Source organism: Canis lupus, chromosome 15 (genome assembly GCF_011100685.1).
Source record: "Canis lupus familiaris isolate Mischka breed German Shepherd chromosome 15, alternate assembly UU_Cfam_GSD_1.0, whole genome shotgun sequence".
Classification (NCBI taxonomy): Eukaryota; Metazoa; Chordata; class Mammalia; order Carnivora; family Canidae; genus Canis; species Canis lupus.
This window is the reverse complement of record NC_049236.1, coordinates 29259652-29279704: the sequence shown is the minus strand read 5'-3', so window position 1 is coordinate 29279704 and position 20053 is coordinate 29259652. Positions and strand designations below refer to the sequence as shown.

Below are 20053 nucleotides of genomic sequence, written 5' to 3'. Positions count from 1 at the left end.
GAGGAGGATACTTGCAGGGGGTCTTGTAAGCAATTTGTACACAACCTCTTCAAAGTGAACTGGCCAGGGTAGCCTATTAGGTAAAGAAATGGTCCTGAGGATTAGCTTTCCTAAGGCACCCTTTGTCCTCATATGCATTTTGCCAGAAGGAGGTTGTTGGGATCCCCAAATTGTTGGGATCAAGTAAGGACTGTAGGAAGATGACTCTAATCAGAGCCAAATAAAAGTTATAGGCAGACTATAGGTTTCTTTTCTTAGGCAGACTAGAGGTTTCTTTTCTTTTTTTAAAGATTTTATTTATTTATTCATGAGAGACACAGAGAGAGGCAGAGAAACAGGCAGAGGGAGAAGCAGGCCTGATGTGGGACTTGATTCCAGGACTCTCGCAATCACAACCTGAGCCAAAGGCAGATGCTCAACCACTGAGCCACCCCCCCCCCCCAAAAAAAAGCCTCTCTTTTTTTTTTCTTTTTAAAGATTTTATTTATTTATTTGAAAGAGAGAGAGAGAGAGTGAGCACGAGTGGGGGGCAGAGGCAGAGGGAAAAGACTGCCTGCTAAGCAGGGCACCTGATGCAGGCCTCAATCCCAGAACCCTGGGATCATGACCTGAGCCAAAGGCAGATGCTTAATCAGCTGAGCCACCCAGGTGCCCCAGACCAGAGGTTTCTACAGCAAAATCTAAGGGAAGGTCATTGGGTATGAATACCATAAGCAGCAGGGTTTGTGCCAAAGGCATGGCCTCTGTGATACATTAGCTATAGAAGTCAGCATCAAAAGAGAGCAGAACAACCAACATACAGGAGGACAAAGGGTAGTTGAACCACTGGAGGAGAAACAATGAGGATTTTATGTTTCCTCTCCCATATCATAAAAGTAATAATCCGTACTCCTCCCCCAGGAACAGGGGATCAATCATGGAAACATATTTTATTTAAGAGACACTGTATTAAATGAATCTTTAAACTAGACTGCACATTTTGTTATCTTTACCCTCATCACTAATTAGAAACAGATAAGGCTCTAGAGAAAGGCAAGATTATAAAAAACAATACAGAAGTATTTTTTTTTTCGATATAGACCTAACTTCTAGTAGGATACTTGACTGCATGACTACACATACCTGAAAGAGAGCTCATGATTTTATCATGATGTTCTCTCTGTCATTCAGGCTCAAAATGTGAAATTATTTTCTGCTTCTCTTTCTTTTTCAATATCTTAGTTGCCAACTTTTGCAGTTCTTACAATTTTGACATTCCTTTGGTTTCTCCCCTTTCTATATTTCAAGAGCTTCTTAATTGGTCTCTTTTTCTCATGACTCTCTTTTCCAGTCCTTTCTGTGCATAATTTCTAGATTAAACTTCTAAAATGAAGACTCTGATCTTATCTACCAACCACTTGTCAAAAACATTTAATTGTTTATCATTATCTAGTAAATTATATGAAAATTTCTCAGTTCTATTAAGGACTCTTACAAAAAATGACCTTTAATGTTTTATGTTCACTTTATCTCTATAAATATTCAGTGAAATGGCCAAAATGGAGTACTTATCAGAAAGGCACGGCTGGCATTTCAGTCCTTGTGCTTTAGCTAGCGCTATACTTTTTGCCCGAGAAGTCATCATTTCTGCTTCCATTTACTTCTCCTTAAATTCCTACTTTGTAAATCCACTCTGAATCTCACACTGTCTTATCTTCTGTAATGCATGTGCTAAATGTTTGGAAATAGTTGTTCATTAAATATGCAGTGTGATAATGATATAAATACACATGTGATGAGGAGTGAAACTAGAGATTCAAGAGAAATGAGAGATTTATCCTCTGGACATAAAGGAGAAAGTTTCATAGGAAAAGTAGAAATAAGTTTCCGACATGCGGGTGGCGTGGTTGGTCAAGCGTCTGCCTTCAGCTCAGGTCCTGATCTCAGAGTTCTGGGATCAAGCCCCACATCAGGCTCCCTGCTCAGCAGGGCTTGTGCTTTTCTCACTGTACCTCCCCCCACTCATGCTCTCTCTCTTTCTCATAAATAAATAAATAAATAAATAAATAAATAAATAAATTAATTAATAAAATCTTTTTTAAAAAAGAAATATTTCAATAGAATAGAAAAATATTGAAAATAAAGTTCTGAAGAAGACCTTGGCTATGGTGCTAGGGTAATGAGAATACACAAAATAATTCAGCTGCAGCTGGGATTTGCCATGAATCTCTTGTGTCTGGGATGAGGATGGACCTCAGGCATTATACTAGCATCAGGAAAGGAGACCATACAGGATATTGTAATTCAGACATTAAGAAGTTTGCTTTAATTGGTACAACCTTCCTCAACTACAGATATTTCAACATCCATTTCAACCATCTGCTGTTACAGAAACAGGGAAAAGGAGATTGTCTATCTTTCTCTGTTAGCCACTGATTACATGTTAAATGTGTTTTTGTGGGTGAACTTTATCAATAGATTTCTGTGCTATCCAAATAATATAAGTGATGCAAAGAAAGGATACAGGTTTCTTTTAGCTGATGTACATTGGGAGCGTCTAAAGACCAGGTAACTTCTTGGGTTGAAACTATTAGGAGAGGAGAAGAGAGAGACATATGTCTTTATGGTTTGCCTTAGGTTAACAGTTTTTGTATCTAAATGCTTCAAAACTTGTATCTGACAGTTGTACTTATTTTCACACCAATTTCTCAGAATTGTTGGTGTAGTTCTTCATTGTGATAATTGTCAGAATAGTGCTTTCTGTGAATTGTTTCTGCAAGGCTTATGTTTGGTCAGTTAGTCAAGATTCACAAGGTGAGGAAATAGACAAGGATCAAAGGCCAGGAGGAAAGTGGTGACCCTCTTATTTGTCTGTTTTACTTTGGTTACAGTGCCAGCAGGGTGTTCAGGTTGTGTATGTAAAGAAATCTCTACCTCTTGACTATAATCCATAGGCCCTGTTAAACACGAATAAACAAAATTAGATCATTCACAGTATAATCAGATGGAAATTTTTTTTAAGTCAATGGATTCTCCTAAGTGCAATTATCAGCATTTTTAAAGAAATCAAATAACTTGATTGGCCTATGGAGGTTGAGTGTGGGACCAGAAGTAAATGCTCAAGAAAAATAAAATGTGATTGCTAATTTGCTGTGCATAAGATACAGAAGTGAGCTTGCAAGTTCCAAAGAAGATACCTATTTTGGTACAAACTAGAGCAAATTGAATGGGATATAAATATGAATCATTCATTCATTCTGTCAAAAATAATATGTTCTTAGTAAACAATTTGTTAAACCCTATCCATCTGCTTCTATAATTCTACATATGCCTTTGATTATACTACTTATCTTAGTATTTTATAACAATTTGTTTCTAGTTATACTTTTTATATTTTTTTAAAGTTTAGATAGTTAACACACAGTGCAATATTGGTTTCTGGAATAGAATTCAGTGATTCATCACTTATGTACAACATCCAGCGCTAATCATAACAACTGCCCTCCTTAACACCCATCACCTATGTAGTCCATCCCTCATCTACCTCCCTCCATTACCCCTCAGTTTGTTCTCCATAGTTAAGATCCTCTTATGGCTTGTTTCCCTTTCTCCTTTTTTTTCCTCCCTCACCCCCCTTCCCATATGTGGATCTGTTCTCTTAAATTCCACCTATGAATGAGATCAAAGGCTATTTGTCTTTCTCTGACTCATTTCACTTAGCACATCACACTTTAGCTCCATCCATGTTGTTGCAAATGGCAAGATTTTTATTCTTTTTGATGGCTGAGTAACATTCCATTGTATATACACACCACATCTTCTTTATCCATTCATCAGTTGATGGACATTTGGGCTCTTTCCATAGTTTGGCTATTCTTGATAATGCTGGTTATAAACATCCGGGTGCATCTATCCCTTTGAATCTGTACTTTTTAATCCTTTGGGTGAATAACTAGTAGTGCGATGGCTGGATCATAGGGTAGTTCTATTTTTAACATTTTGAGGAACCTCTATACTGTTCTCCAGAGTGTCTGCACCAGCTTGTATTACCCCCAACACTGCAAGAGGGTTCCCCTTTCTCTGGATTCTCTCCAACACCTAGTGTTTCTTGTATTGTTGATTTTAGTCATCCTGACAGGTGTGAGATGGTATCTCATTATGGCTTTAATATATATTTTCCTGATGAAGAGTGACATGGAGCATCTTTTCATGTCTGTTAACCATCTGGATGTCTTTTCTGGAAAAGTATCTATTCAGATATTCTGCCCATTTCTTAACTGGATTATTTTTCAGGTATTGAGTTTGATAAGTTCTTTGTGGATTTTGGATAGTAACCTTTTATCATATATGTCATTTGCAAATATCCTCTCCCATTCCATTGGCTGAGTTTTAGTTTTGTTTATTGTGTCCTTTGCTGTGCAGAGGCTTTTTATCTTGATGAAGTCCCAGTAGTTTATTTCTGCTTTTGGTTCCCTTGACTGTGGTGATGTGTCTAGTAAGAAATGGCTATGGCCAAGGTCGGAGAGGTTGCTGCCTGTGTTCTCCTCTAGGATTTTGAAGATTTCCTGTCTCACATTAAGGTCTATCATTCATTTTGAATGTGTTTTTCTGTGTGGTGTAAGAAAGTGATCCAGTTTCATTCTTCTGCATGTTGCTGTCCAAATTTCCCACACCATTTGTTAAAGAGACCTTTTTCCATTTGATGTCCTTCCCTGCTTTGTTGAATATTAGTTGACCATATAGTTGAGGGTCCATTTCTGGGTTCTGTATTCTGTTCCACTGATCTGTGTGTCTATTTTTGTGCCAGTATCATACTGCCTTGATGACTATAGCTTTGTAATATAGCTTGAATTTCAGAATTGAGATGCCTCTGATTTTGTTTTTCTTTTTCAGAATTGACTTTGCTATTCAGGATCTTTTGTGGTTCCATACAAATTTTAGGATTGTTTGTTTTATGAAAAATGCTGATGGTATTTTGATGGGGATTGCATTAAATGTGTAGATTGCTTTGGATAGTATAGACATTTTAACAGTTTTCGTTCTTTTAATCTATGAGAAATGAATTCTTTCCCATTTATTTGTGTCCTCTTCAATTTATTTTATAAGTGTTCTATAGTTTTCAGAGTATAGATCTTTTACTCTTTTGGTTGTATTTATTCCTAGGTATCTTATGGTTTTTGGTGCGATTGAAAATAGGATTGATTCCTTGATTTCTTTTTCTGCTGTTAATTGGTGCATAGAAGTGCAACATATTTCTGCACATTGATTTTATATTCTATAAGTATATTGAATTCATGTATGAATTGTAGCAATTTTTTGGTGGAGCCTTTGGTTTCTACATAGAGTATCATGTCATCTGTAAATAGTGAAAGTTTGACTTCTTGCCAATTGGAATGCCTTGTATTTCTTTTGTTGTTTGATAGCTGAGGCCAAGATTTCTAGTACTATATTAGATAGTAATGGTGAGAGTGGACATCCTTATCTTGTTCTTGACCATAGGGGAAAGGCTCTCAGTTTTTCCCCATTAAGGATGATATTAGGTGTGGGTTTTTTGTATATGGCCTTTATGATATTGAGATATGTTTCCTCCATCCCTACTTTGTTGAAGGTTTTATCAGGAAAGGATGCTGTATTTTGTCAAAGGCTTGTTTTGCATCTATTGAGAGTGTCATATGGTCTTATCCTTTTTAAAATTAATATAGTATATTATGTTGATTGATTTGTGAATATTGAACCACCCTGCAGCCCAGGAATAAATCCCACTTGATTGTGTGAATAATTTTTTAAGGTGCAGTTGAATTTGATTTACTAATATTTTATTGAGAACTTTTGCATCTATATTTTTCTGTGAGTTTTGCATCCAAAATTATGTGAGAATTTGTAATTCTCCTTTTCAGTGGGGTCTTTGTCTGGTTTTGGAATAAAATAATGCTGGCTTCATAGAATGAGTTTGGAAGTTTTCCCTCCATTTCTATTTTTTGGAACAGTTTGAGAGTAGGTATTAACTGTTCTTTAAATGTCTGGTAGAAATCCCCTGGGAAGCCATCTGGTCCAGGACTTTCGTTTGTTGGGAGATTTTTGATTACCGATTGAATTTTTTTTTTTTTTTTTTTGCTGGTTATGGGTATTCAAATTTTCTATTTTTTCCCCATTTCAGTTTTGGTAGTTTGTAAGTTTCTAGGAATTTGCCCATTTCTTCCAGTTTGCCCAGTTTGTTGACATATAATTTTTCATAGTATTCTTTTGTGATCTCTCCTCTATCATTTGTAATTTTATCTATTTGAGTCTTTTCCTTTTTCTTTTTGATAAATCTGGCTAGAGGTTTATCAATTTTGTTGATTCTTTCAAGGAAACAGTTCTTAGTTCGATTACCTGTTCTACTTTTTTGTTTGTATGTTTGTTTCTATATCATTTATTTCTCCCTCTAATCTTTATTATTTCCCTTATCCTGGCTTTAGGTTTTACTTGCTGTTCCTCTTCTAAAAGCTCCTTTAGATGTAAGGTTAGGTTGTGTATTTGAAGCTTTTCATGCTTCTTGAGGTAGGCCTGTATTGCAGCACACTTGCCTCTTAGAAATACTTTTGCTGCATCCCAATGGTTTTGGGCTCTTGTGTTTTCATTTTCATTTGCTTCCATGTATTTTTTAAATTCTTCTTTAATTTCCTTCCATTCATTCTTTAGTAGGATGTTCTTTAACATCCACGTATTTGAGGTCTTTCCAATTTTTTTCTTCTGGTTGACTTCCAGTTTCAAAGTGTTGTGATCTGAAACCATGCATGGTACGATCTTGATCTTTTTGTACTTGTGAGAGCTGATTTGTGACTCAATATGTGATCTCTTCTGGATAGTGTTCCCTGTGCCCTCAAGAAGAATGTATATCATGCTACTTTAGGATGAAATATTCTAAATATATCAGTTAAATTCATCTGGTCCAGTGTGTCATTCGAAGACATTTCCTTGTTGATTTTCTGTTTAAATGATCTGTCCGTTGCTATAAGTGGGGTATTAAATTCTCCTACTATTATTGTATTATCATCAATGAGTTTCTTTATGCTCGTTATTAATTGATTTATATATTTGGGTGCTCCCAAGTTGAGGGCATAAATATTTACAGTTGTTAGTTCTTTTTGATGGATAGATTACTTAATTATTATATAATGTCCTCTTGCATCTCTTTTAATGACCTTTATTTTAAAATCTAGTTTGTCTGATATAAGTATGGCTACTTTGGCTTTCTTTTGATGTCCATTAGCATGATAAATGGTTTTCCATCCCTTCACTTTCAATCTGCAGTGTTTTTAGGTTTAAAATGAGTCGTTTGTAAGCAGCATATAGATGGATCTTGTTTGTTTGTTTTTAAATCTAATCTATTAAAAACTCTATGTCTTTTGATTGGCACACTTAGTCCATTTATATTTAGAGCAGTTATTGAGAGAGATGAATTTAGTGCCCATTGTATTACCTGTAGAGTTGGTGTTTCTGGTGATGTTCTTCTGTTGCTTTCTTGTCTTTGCTGCTTTTGGTCTTATTTTCTCCACTTGAAATTCCTCGCAGGGCTAGTCATGAACTCTTTTCAGTTTTTGTTTGTCTGGAAAACTCTTTATCTCTCCTTTTATTCTGAATGACAGCCTTACTGGGTAAAGAATTTGTGGCTGTGCATTTTTCCCATTCAACACATTGAATATTTCCTTCCACTCATTTCTGGCATGCCACGTGTCTGTGGCTAAATCTGCTGCAAACCTGATCTGTCTTCCCATATAGGTTAAGGATGTTTCTTCCCTTAGTACTTCCAGGTTTCTTTCCTTGTCTGTGTATTTTGTGAATTTGATTATAATATGCCTTGGTGATGGCTAGTTTTTGTTGAATTTAATGGGAGTTCTTTGTGCTTTTTAGATTTTGATGTGTGTCCTTCCCTCGATTAGGGAAATTTTCAGCTATAATTTGTCTGAATAAACGTGCCTCTTTATCTCTCTGGACTTTCTCTCTCTGGGACTCCTATGATATAAATGTTACTATGTTTTGCTAAGTCACCGAATTCTCTAAGTCTACCTTTGGGTCCATTACCTTTCTTTCCCTCTTTTTTTTTTTTTTGCTTCATTATTTTTCATAATTTTATCTTCTACATCACTGATTAACCCCTCTGTTTTGTCCATCCTCATTTTTATGGCCTCCATTTTTATGGCCTCCAAACTGTACCACCTTATGGAACAATCTTTGTAAATGGCACTGCTGACTCTCCATAAATAACTTAATTTGCAAAGCACCATACAGTTTAAGACATTTACATTGATCATTTTAAGCTCCAAATTAACACAACTGGCTAGCTAAATATGTTTCTAACAGTTGCTGAAATTACGATATGAGTTTTTGAATAATGACTTAATTTTGAAAGGGTGCTTCTACTCAAAGCTGTAATGCTATTTCTAGATAATTTTGATACCAATAATTTAGCTCTGAAAGATATGTTATATATAAATATCTTCTCTCTACCTTGTCATATGAGTGTGATAGTGCATCTATGTTTATAAATACATACATGTATATGTGGGTATATATAGTTTTCCCTATATGCATATATTTACTTAGCACTTATACTCATGTACATGTGTAGATATTCTGTTAGAAGCCCTTCTCTACTTATGGAGTTGTTATTCAAAAAGCTAAAATGTAATTAAACTGATGTTAGATCAGAGGGAGAATATTTACATCTGCGTTATGGCATTTTTAATTTTGGCCTGACTAGATTTCAGCTCTTGTATAGTGAGGGATTTTATAGTAAGGAATTCTCTAGTCTCTAATGCTTTTTTTCAAGCCCAGATAGTATCCTTAAAATCATTTTTTAAAATTCTAGTTCAGACATCTTGCTTATATCTATGTTGATTAAATCCCTAGCTGTGAGTTCTACCTGTGTTCTTTCTTTTGGCATGAATTCCTTCATCTCATCTCATCTCATCTCATCTCATCTCATCTCATCTCATCTCAATCTCATCTCATCTCATCATCTCATCTTTCCTCCATCTCAAAGAAGAAAGAGAAAAAAGGATAACAGAAACAGAACGAAACAAAAGCCCAAACCAAGCCAAAATAAAAACATCAAAAAACAAAACAAAACAAAAAAAAGAGAGAGAGAAAGAGAGAGAGAGAGGGAAAGGAAAACAAAGCAAGAAAACAAAACAAAACAAAACAAAAAACCCCAAGAACAACAACAACAAAAAACCCCAATAGATACTGAGTGTGTTTTGGTCTGCTTGTTAAAAGAATCTAAATCCTAAAATTAAAAAATAAACAAATAAATAAGAAAATAAAAGTAGGCCAAAAATATATGAAAAAATATAGTTAGAAATTTTTTAAAAAAGATCAAAAATGAAAAAGAGGAATTGGAAAATAAAAGAAAATAAATGAAAAATAATAAAAATAAAAGAAATAAAGAATAAAAGTGAAAAGGAAGCTCCATGCCATTTTCTCTAGAGCTGAAGCTTTGCAGCACTCTATAATCACTCTATAATAACTGGTACTAGCTAGTTGTGCAGGTCTTCTAGGGCGCCTGCTCTATTGATTCTCAGGAGGACTTGTTTCCCTGAAAATGCTTCCCCAGGACACAGGGGGCAAGGCTTGGTGTACACGGCTCAGCCCTCTATTAGGTGGCATTATTCTCCTCCCTGAAAGCTTTCAGCACTGATGGGCAGGATGAAAATGGCTCTGGCTTGGTCTTCAGTCTCAGAGCTGTAGTAAGTTTGTACCCTTACTCTTTAGTGAGCCCTCACAGAAGCAGTCAGTCACCCTATTTGTTTCCTTGGCTTCCATCTGAACCCTGCACTCACCCTGCCCTGTCTGAGCCTTTTTATCTCAGGCACATGACCAAATTTCAAACCTCGGAATTTCAGGGACCCTGGTGGTACAGACCAGCACTGTTCCTTCAGGGGGAGTCTCCTCACACTTGCAGGCCTTTCCCAGGAAAGTGGCCACATGACCACCTGGTGGTCAGTTTTGTTTTGTTTTGATTCAAGGGTTATGTTGGTAATCTTTTTTTAAAAAAAATTCTAATTTTATGTAAATTCAATTAACATATAATGCATTATTCATTTCAGAGGTAAAGGTCACTGATTCATTAATCTTATGTAATACTCAGTGTTCATTACATCATGTGCGCTCCTTAATGTCCATCACCCAGTTACCCCACTCCCATTCCCTTCCCCTCAGGTGACCCTTAGTTTGTTTCCTTTGATTAAGAGTCTCTTACAGCTTGTGTACCTCTCTGATTTCACCTTATTTTATTTTTTCCTCTCTTCCCCTATGATCCTCTGTTTTGTTTCTTAAATTCCAGATATGAGTGAGATCATATGATAATTATCTCTCTGATTGAGTTATTTTGCTTAGCATAATATCCTCTAGTTCTATCCATGTCATTGCAAGTGGCAAGATTTAATTTTTTTTTATGACTGAATAGCATTCCATTATTTATGTATATGTATATACCACATTTTTTTAATCCATTTTTCTGTCAGTGGACATCTGGACTCTTTCCATAATTTGGCTATCATGGCATTGCTGCTATAAACATTGGGGTACAGGTGCCTCTTTAAATCACTACATTTGTATCTTTGGGGTAAATACCCAGTAGTGCAATGCTAGATCGTAGGGCAGCTCTATGTTTAACTTCTTCAGGAACCTCCATACTGTTTTCCAGAGGGGCTGCACCACCTTGCATTCCCACCAACAGTGTATGAGGGTTCCCTTTTCTCTGCATCCTCACCAACATCTGCTGTTTCCTGACTTGTTAATTTTAGCCATTCTGACAGTGTGGGGTGGTATCTCATTGTGGTATTGATTTGGTTCACAGTTCATAGCGGATAGCCAGGACCAGGACCTACTGCTCCCTGCCAGCTTCCCATCCCCTATGCCTGAGAACAGTGCAGCACATTGGCGCCACCTGGTCTTCCTGTGACCCAGGGGATCCTCAGACCACCTAGTCACTCCTCAGATTCTCCCCCTCTTCACCACACAAGCACCTTTAATCTTGGCATGTTCTCCATAGTTCCACACTGAAGTCCAGATTTTGTGCTCCATACTTGTAATACTTTGCAGTAGCCTCCATGTGTAGGCTCCCTCCCTGCTACTGTAGCCATAGCTCTGTCTCTTCCAAGTGAACTTCTGCACCTCCTCTCTTCCAAAAGGTTGTTGCTTTTTTACTTGTGGACTTGTAGTTTTTGTTCTCTCAGACATCTGATTGCTTGGGTGTTCAAAATAATTTGATAAATATCTAGCTGTGTTCAAGGGCAGAGACAAGCTTAGGGTCCTCTTACTCCTCTGCCATTTAATTCCTCCCCCTCCTCTACTGATATTAGATTATGACTCTCTAATGTTGTTTATAGCATATTATTCCCAGTGTTTTGATGTGGAGTAATTATGTGTTGAATGCTATTTTATTTCTGTTTTTCACCTAATTTGTCGGAATGTGGTTATACTGCTTCCTTCCTGCCCCAACTCAATCCTTTTTTTTTTTTTTTTTTGACTCTGATCATCATTTTTACCTCATTTTTACCAGCAGCTAAAAATGCTCTCTCTCCTGTCTTCATCTATTTCTCTCTTGGCTATGAGTTCATTGATCGCAGGGCTATACTTTCCCACTTACCTCAGCCTTCTCTGTGCCTGGCCAGAGCAGCTGCATTGTAGAACTAAACTGTTGGTCAGTGAACATTCTATGGCCATGAACAGGAGCCTAATACCTAGAACATAAATGTACATAAAAAAGCGTTTTAAAAAATGTGTTGAATAGATGAATGAGTAGATGTTTTATATTTCTGAGATGCCTGAGTGACTCAGTTGGTTAAATGTCTGACTTTGGCTTAGGTCATGATCTTGGGGTCCTGGAATTGAGCTCTGTGTTGGGCTCCCTGCTCAGTGGGGAATCAGTTTCTCCCTCTCCCTCTGACTCTCCTCCTGCTTGTGCATTCACGCACTCTCTCTCTCAAGTCAATAAAATCTTTAAAAAATTTTTTTATATTTCTATTTCCATTCTCTAATAACCAATCTTGGTGTCTATAATTTCCCAATCCAATTATGGACTGATAGAGCATTTTGTTTATTCTTTTTTTGACACCTGTCATGTATTATTTATTTGTGTAGTTGTGTGTGAGACTATGTTTGCATCTCTCTTTTCCCTATTCTACCACTAATGCCCCATCCCTAACCTACATTATAATTTCTTTCATGAGAACTATGTCTTAGTCATTTATTTTTAACTCATCAGAAAATCACACATTAACACTAATAATTTTAATCAAATTATAACCAGAAGCATTCATGTTTAATAGCAGATGTTTCTTTAATTGTTTAAAGTTTATTAATTTTGTATTTTCAACAAGGGTGAAACATCCTTGATTGTAGGTGGAGTATCTTATATTTTCTATGTCTCAAGACTTTGTACCATCTTGGGCATATAATGGCACATTCAGAAATAGTTTCCAAATCATTAACTTTGATTTCCCAGGTGTATAAATTATTTTTGAATAGTGGTTTGAACATTGAAGGTTTTGACTTATTTGGCATCTGTAGTTGTCTGACAGATGATTTAAAGAGTCTTATAATTATAAAATATGATCGTTTATTGAGACAGTACATCTGTCTCAATAATATGGTGTACCTTTGAAATTAAATAAAAAGTGCCTGAGTCTAATGTCTGTGTTGAAGGCATCTATCACGCCAGGTCTCCCAGAAACTGTTTGGTACTTTACTTGCTTCCACTAGAAATAATCTTTTACTGTGCTCATTCTGTAAAAGTTTATTATTTTCTTTCATAGACTTATAATTATAGATTTGATTTAATTTCACAATCCTAACTGTGCTTTACATTAGTGGATTTACTAGCTTAAATTATATATTGTTTGAGGATTTAGACCAAGCAGCCGCAAAAGACTCTAAAATACAGGAGCTTGAATTCTAGGTTTTATTTCTGTCTCGTATATAAAAGTCCAGAAGTTAGTACACCAAGCTGTTTGGGTGGCTTTGCTTTTCTAGGTCATTAGGGATGTAGCACTCCTCCTATTGCTCCATCATCCCTGAGGGTGTTGGTCTTGTCTACCTTGTCAAAGGTGGATCATCCTTTGTTCACAGTCTAACTGAAATAATTAAGAAGTTCAAAGAAAATGTCTTTGTTTTTAGGGAGACCACCCAGAAGTTACATACCTTTCTCTTTCATCCTATTGGCCAAACTTAAACAAAATGCTATGCTTAGCTGTAAGGAAAACTGGGTGAGCAGGTGGCCAGTTAAATCCCCAAAGATTTTATTATTAAGATAAAAATCTAGGTAAAAGATTTGGTGAACAGTCTGATGTAATTTCCCCTCTGGCCATCTCCCATGAGTACCTTCTTCCTACATTGAGACCATACTCTTTCTCTCCCAAAATTAGGAAGCCAAGTTTATTTATTTCTTTCTTTTTAAAAGAATTTTTAAATTTATTTGAGAGAGAGCAAGAGCACAAGGAGGCAGAGTGGCAGAGGGAGAGGGAGAAGCAGGCTCCCTGATGAGTAGGGAGCCCAATGTGGGGCTCTATCCCAGAATCCTGGGATCATGACCTGAGCCAAAGGCAGACGCTTAACTAGCTGAGCCACCCAGGCACCCAGGGAGCCAAGTTTCTTTGTTTTCCTATCCACATAAAAATTGAAGCTAAGACAAGTATTGCATTTTCCTTTCTGTCAAGTTTGAACTTGCCCTTTATCAAGTTCTGGTAACTCATGAACGAATACAAAATTTATATATGTCCCTGACACCCAATATACAATGATGGAGCTAGAACAGAATAACCACTATGGATAAGCTCCTGTTAATAAAATCAGAATGGGAGTAGTCACAGCTCCATAGAAATGACAGAAATATGGTATGCAATAATTTTAAGATACTTGTTCTAGCATTGGAATATATTGCTCAGCTGACTTTTGTCCTGATTTCTGAGAGGACTCTCCTATCCATTTTTTAAAATACCCTATTTCTTCTCTGTGGGTTGGCTCAATATTTTTCTGTCTCTTTTCCTCTCTGCCACAACTAAAGTGAGCACTGAGAGTATGACCTCCATGAACCCTATTTATGAGACAGCCACAGCTCTTGCTGGTCAGACTTGTGGCTGCAGTGGTAATACAGTTCCCTCAATAACTTAATAGGCTTCCAGTCTACTTGCTTCCAATTAAATTCGTGTGAAAATTACCATATTCAGATTACTTTTATTCATAGTCCTTAAGCCACTGAGATCTTTTCTTACATTTGTGCTTGCCATCTGTGCTTGAATCCTCCCTTTTACTTTCAACTTATACTGGCTAGTTTAAAGTACTCTAAAAAATAAAGGCTTCAAATAGGGAGTTACTCTGAACTTGGTTTCTGGGCTGCTTCCATTGTTTGACACTAAGGTGTTATTGGGAGAATTTAAAGAAAGGCTCTGAAGGACAGTCATAGCTTCTGCTGTGTGGAACGCAAAAGCAGGTGACTTTTCCAGTCCCATGAAGCCATATACTTCTCAAAGTAGATGGAATGCCACAGGTGGAAATTATTTTCTACAGTCTCTACTTGCAAACTGGCCTATTCATACATAAGCTTCTTTTTATCCTACAGGACTTTTCTAAAAAAGGCAGGGGGCCAATATCATTCTAATATTCTTTGTTTTCTAATCCGTTTTTTTAGAGCATTAGGCCCAGCAAATACCTCATCTGCCTTCTATTTCTCGTAGGTTGTATTTTAGTTTGGGCAGCTGTAGTAAGATATCATAGACTGGGTGGCTTAAGCAACAAACATTTATTTATTTCTAATAGTTCTGGAGGCTGGACATCTGTGATTGGGGTGCCAGCATGGTCAGGTTCTGGTGAGAGCTCTCTTTCTGGCTTACAGGCGGCTGTCTTCTTGTTGTTTCACAGGGTGAGTATAATCATTTTTCTCATATCTTCCCTTAAAGAGCATTATTCCAACTTGTGAGGGCTCCATCCTCATGACTTAATTGCCTCCCGAAGACCCTACCTCCAGATACTATCACATTGGGAACTAGGGCTTCCACATCTGAATTTTGAGGGGGACACAAATTTTAATCCTTAGCAGGTTGCATTTTTCTTGTTAGTTTTCCTTGGAATAAAATAGGTCACTAGCTTCCCATGATTTGATATCTGTTTCCTTACCACCATCCACCTAATTGCTAAACCAGTAACAAATATTTTGAAGATTTATTATTGTAGTCTCTCACATCTCTTACCAAATTTTAATATGAAATGAGGTAAAAGATAAATCTTTATAACAAATGAACCAAAACTACAGTTATTTTAAATAATATTGAAAGTTATTTTCTCATTCTATCAGAGGAGAGAGGTCAAGGCTGGCATAGGTCTACTACAAAAAATCATTCATGAGTAAAACTTTTCTCATTGGATAATATCCAAGTTGATGTTCAATCATCATCTAGGATATTATTCTGTTCTACATGGATTGGAGACAAGAAAAAAGAGCAAGTCCAGAGTAAATGACTTTATCTTCAAAGCAATAACTCTGAAATTGCACATATTCTTTGTGCTCTTTGACCCAGACATAATCTCATGGCCACACATAGCTGCTGTGAAGGATGGGAAATCAAGTCTGTATCTAGGTATCTCAACTCCACATAGGCTAAAAATAATGAGGTTCTATTACTTAAAAAAAGAAAGAGACATGAAGAATGAATTCTTGAGAACAGTAGCAACATAAAAAACTAATCGATAAACAAAGTTTGATTGTATTCAATTTTTCGAAGTTTGTTATCTATTACTGGGAATTGCTTTTATCCTTCTGTGTTTCAGAATTGAACCATTAGTAACAAATATCGCTTGGATACCAAAAGTAGGACATAGGAAAGTTTCCCATCCTCTTGGAGTTTCATCAAGAATACAACCAAGTAGAAAATTCTTAAAATTTGGAGGAGATAGCTCCATCACAGCAACAAGCAAATACAAATTCTTAAAAGTATTCAATTTTGGTAGGATACAATATCTGTTAATTGATTTTGACTTTTTTTCTTAAGCAGTTTATTTAGGTCACTGCACTACTACTCTTTAATACATTCTCTACAAAATTCTCAATTGACTGCAAAAATGTTTAACAGTAGGCTCCCCTGCTGTTCAACTCAGTCATTCATGACTTCACCAGATGGTTTTGCTTTTGGGGCCAATGATTTTTTTTTTATTATATTGTTTCCCCTCCTCTGGATATAGTCAAGATCTAAAATATAACACTCATTTTTAATTTCATGATTAAAATATAAATTATTATGCAGATACAACTTTTATTTTCTGCATATTTAAAGATAACAACCAGAATGTTTGCTGTTAGTTGTGGGCAAGGTAATTTTAAAGTGCACTTATTTTCTTCAATTACTTCCGTCACATGCTCCCTTTTTATTCTTATTTTTTATTCTTATTCCCTAATAATTCAAGTGCCATTGGTTTTTACCACCTTTTGTAATCTTCCCTTTGGTTATTCTGTTACTTTTATGGATTTGCTTTATTTAAATGCAGTTTATTTAATGTATTGGTCAGATTCCTGCTGAGGAAAGCTCATCAGCTATTATTCTTCGACTATTTCTAGCCCATATATATAGTTCATAGCTTGAAATACAGTCAAACAAAGAAAAACAGAGGAAGATTAAATTGCCTGAAAATTTCTCCCATGTTTTAATCCAGTTATGTCAATCTGACAGACAAAACATTATGAAACTTTAACTGTTTCATTGGTCATATAATATTTTCAGAAGTTACTATGATCTTTGCATATATGATCTTAAAAATGATCATATATTTTTATAATTTACTTCATAAATTGTTAATTTCTTTTATTGACAAAACTTCCAAAGATCTTATAGTATGTTAGCTTATAAAAGTAATTAACCTGAAGTTATAGGCTCACTACTGACCTCTAAAATATGGGTTTGGTTATTTATCTAAAATGTTTTTCTTATATAGAGAACAAGTTTAAAAACGTGGTAAAGCATATTTTCAAATATTTGTTTTTTCATCAAAATATAGAAATTTAGCTTCAGTGAAAATGCAAATCACTTAAGCCTTACAGATAGTCTGTGATTCAAATAGTTTACTTACCTTGTTTAGAGTCACACTCTCAGCTGGGGCTGGGGGAGGGGTGAGAGTCTGGACGAATTTATAGTCTCTGCTTTTTCCTATGCCACATTTTAGTTTCAGAATGAGAATCTTAGTTGCTCACTCTGAATAAATGTCAAGAATCCATACTATTTTAAAGTTAAATATATGTTATGCATCATTCTTAAGAAACATAAAATGTTTGCTTTCGTTAATCACTAATTTCCAAGAGAAGTTGTTTTGAATGCTAGTGAGTTTAAAATAATTAGCTTGATTTTGTAATCCAAAAAAATAAGATTGATTTAAATAGAATTATTTGAAGAAAACAAGTTTATATGTTATTTTTAAAAAAGTCACTATTTTGTTTGTTGTTTTAGTCATTGGTTTTATGCCTCCATATGTCTTTCCAGTAAACAGAGCTAGTCACTGTTTACTACACATATTCTATAATATATTCTAATAGTATATATTCTTTGAAGGCAGGAACATTGCATATACATAGCTAACAAGGGGTCTGACACAAATGAAATAATAAATATTTGTGAATAGACAAATGAATATGCATGTATATATGCAAATATATAGTTTGAACATGGGTTTATAGATATGCCTATGTACATGTACACATACACACACATATATAAAATTTTTAGAACCACCTATGAAGTTCAAATTAGTCTGTTTAAAAATATTATCTTCTGTCAAAAACAAATGTTCTAGGTAATTTTTGTGCAGTCTTGAAGTAGGAAGCTAGTTTGTAAAGTGGGAAGGGAAGGAGAGAATAGGGCATTGTATGGAGAAGGAAAACAGGGTAAATTAAGCACGTAACCACCAATAATTTGTTGTTGCTGAATCATAAAATGCATGGCAACAAGTAGTGAGAGAGAAGGCTTGGAGATTGGGTAGGAGGCAGGTTAGAAGCACACTGCCATTCAAACATAGAATGTTAAAGGACTGTTCTTCATTGATACAATCACACAGTCAGTAGGCAGATAGATATTGAGGTCTCTCTCTATGCTGGGCCCTGCTTGTGGTGTTTTGGCTAACATGGCCAACACAATTCTTGCCGGAAACTCACTCTTCTAGTTCTTGTTTGATTTAGGAAAATGATTCAAAGTTATGGTTTTGTTTCCATGAGTTTCTTATGAGTTCCTCTAACTATTTCCTGCAAAAATTTGGGGCAGCTTCAAAATCATTTTAAAAAAATTATCGATTGAATCAGATAAGGCTCACTTTTCCTTTATCTTTGCTTTTCTGCTCTCCAGTGCTTTCACATTGACTGCTAGTTATGTCTCTCTGAAGGACTTCTGGACCAAAGACAGACCAATGCCCTTATTAATGGCTGAGTTGTGTCCTACTAACATTTACATCTTCTGGTCTTAACCTTCAGTGCCTCAGAATGTGACTTTACTGAGAGATAAAGTCTTTATTTTCTTTTTATGTTTTTTTTATTTTATTTTTAAATATTTATTTATTTATTTGAGAGAGGGAGAGAGAGAGAGTGGGGGAGGGACACAGAGAGAGAGTGTGTGTGTGTGTGTCTCAAGCAGACTCTGGGCTGAACACAGAGCCCAAAGCAGGGCTTGATCTCACAACCCTCAGATTGTGACCTGAGGAAATCAAGATCGTGAAATCAAGAGTCTGGTGCTTAACCAACTCTGACACCTAGGCACCCTGGAGATAAGTTCTTTAAGAAAGCAGTTAAATTTAAAGAAGGTCATTGATGTGAACTCTAATCCAGTGACTAGTGTCCTTACAAGAAGAGGAGATTAGATCACAGACACAGGCACAGAGGGAAAATCATGTGAAGACATAGAGAGAACACAGCCATCTACAAGCAAAAGAGAGAAATCTCAGAAGAAACAACCTTGTAGACATCTTGATCTTGGAGTTTTAGCCTCCAGACCTGTGAAAAAATAAATTTCTGTTGTTTAAGCCATTCACCCTGTGGTGCTTTTGTTATGGCAGCCTTAAAAAATAGATACAGCTCCAAAGGATAATGACATGACATTTAGGTGTCTGGAATCCCAGTATTATCTCAGAGTTCTGGATTCTAACAAGTCTAACACCTCTTATTCTTTTTCTTTTTTTTTTTTCATTCTTTTTGTTTTAATCTACAACAGCTACACAATGTCTTTCAAATGTTAGTAGACAGCCACCTCACTATAGAACTCTAATAAGTGTAGGCACGTTAAAACTTGCTCATTAATTTCAGAACCAGAAAATTTTATGACATTAGTTCAGAGATTCTCAAAATCAACATGGTATTTGGGTTTGGAGAATTCCCTTTGTGGGATGCTGTCCTGTGAATTTTAAGATGGTTAGCAGCATCTCTGGGCTTTGCCCTGTAGATGTCAATGGCATTCTTCGTTGTAGCAACCAAAAATGTTTTCAGAAATTGCCAAATAACCATCTTATAGATAAAATTACCCCTGGATGAGAAGTATTGTTTTAGTTTGAATATCTGGATAGTGCTTTTTATGTATATTTATTATTTGAGTTAGACTATTGGAAAATCACCCAAGTGTGCATCTGCATGAAAGAATCACTTTTCCTGTCTTATATAAACTAGTTTTGCTGACACCAAGGGTTCACTTTCCTTTTCTGACACTTCATTATTTGTTGAAAAATAGTCTAATTGCACTCGTCTTCTCTCAGTCATAGTTCTAATTATTAGTCATGTTGACCTTTTCTGTTGAATAAAAAGAAACAAATGTTACATCATAAGCCATAAAAGCACTGGTATTAAATGCTAGTTGCAAAGAACTACACTCATTATGCACTCCCAAGTTATAATGAAACATCTTTACAAGGTCTTTATTTGAATATGTTTGAGATTCTCCCCAGAAGATTTCTTAATTTTTAATGGCGTAGACAGCAGGCTTTCATGACCACAAAACCTCCTTATGAAAAAATTAAATCAAACTTTATTTATTGCTTAAAGAAAAGACTTCTGTGGAATTGGCATGCAACCTCA

At 35.8% G+C, this 20053-nt stretch overlaps 1 long non-coding RNA gene across 1 annotated transcript; it reads right to left on the bottom strand.

Annotated features, from left to right (window-relative positions):
• Window positions 1-2407: 2407 nt before the first annotated feature.
• Window positions 2408-19078, bottom strand: LOC111098932. Its single transcript, XR_005369943.1, has 3 exons — window positions 18944-19078; window positions 11612-11705; window positions 2408-2566 (listed from the first exon to the last, which is right to left on the bottom strand). It is a non-coding gene; the product is annotated as an uncharacterized LOC111098932 (long non-coding RNA).
• Between the last annotated feature and the right edge of the window lie 975 nt (window positions 19079-20053).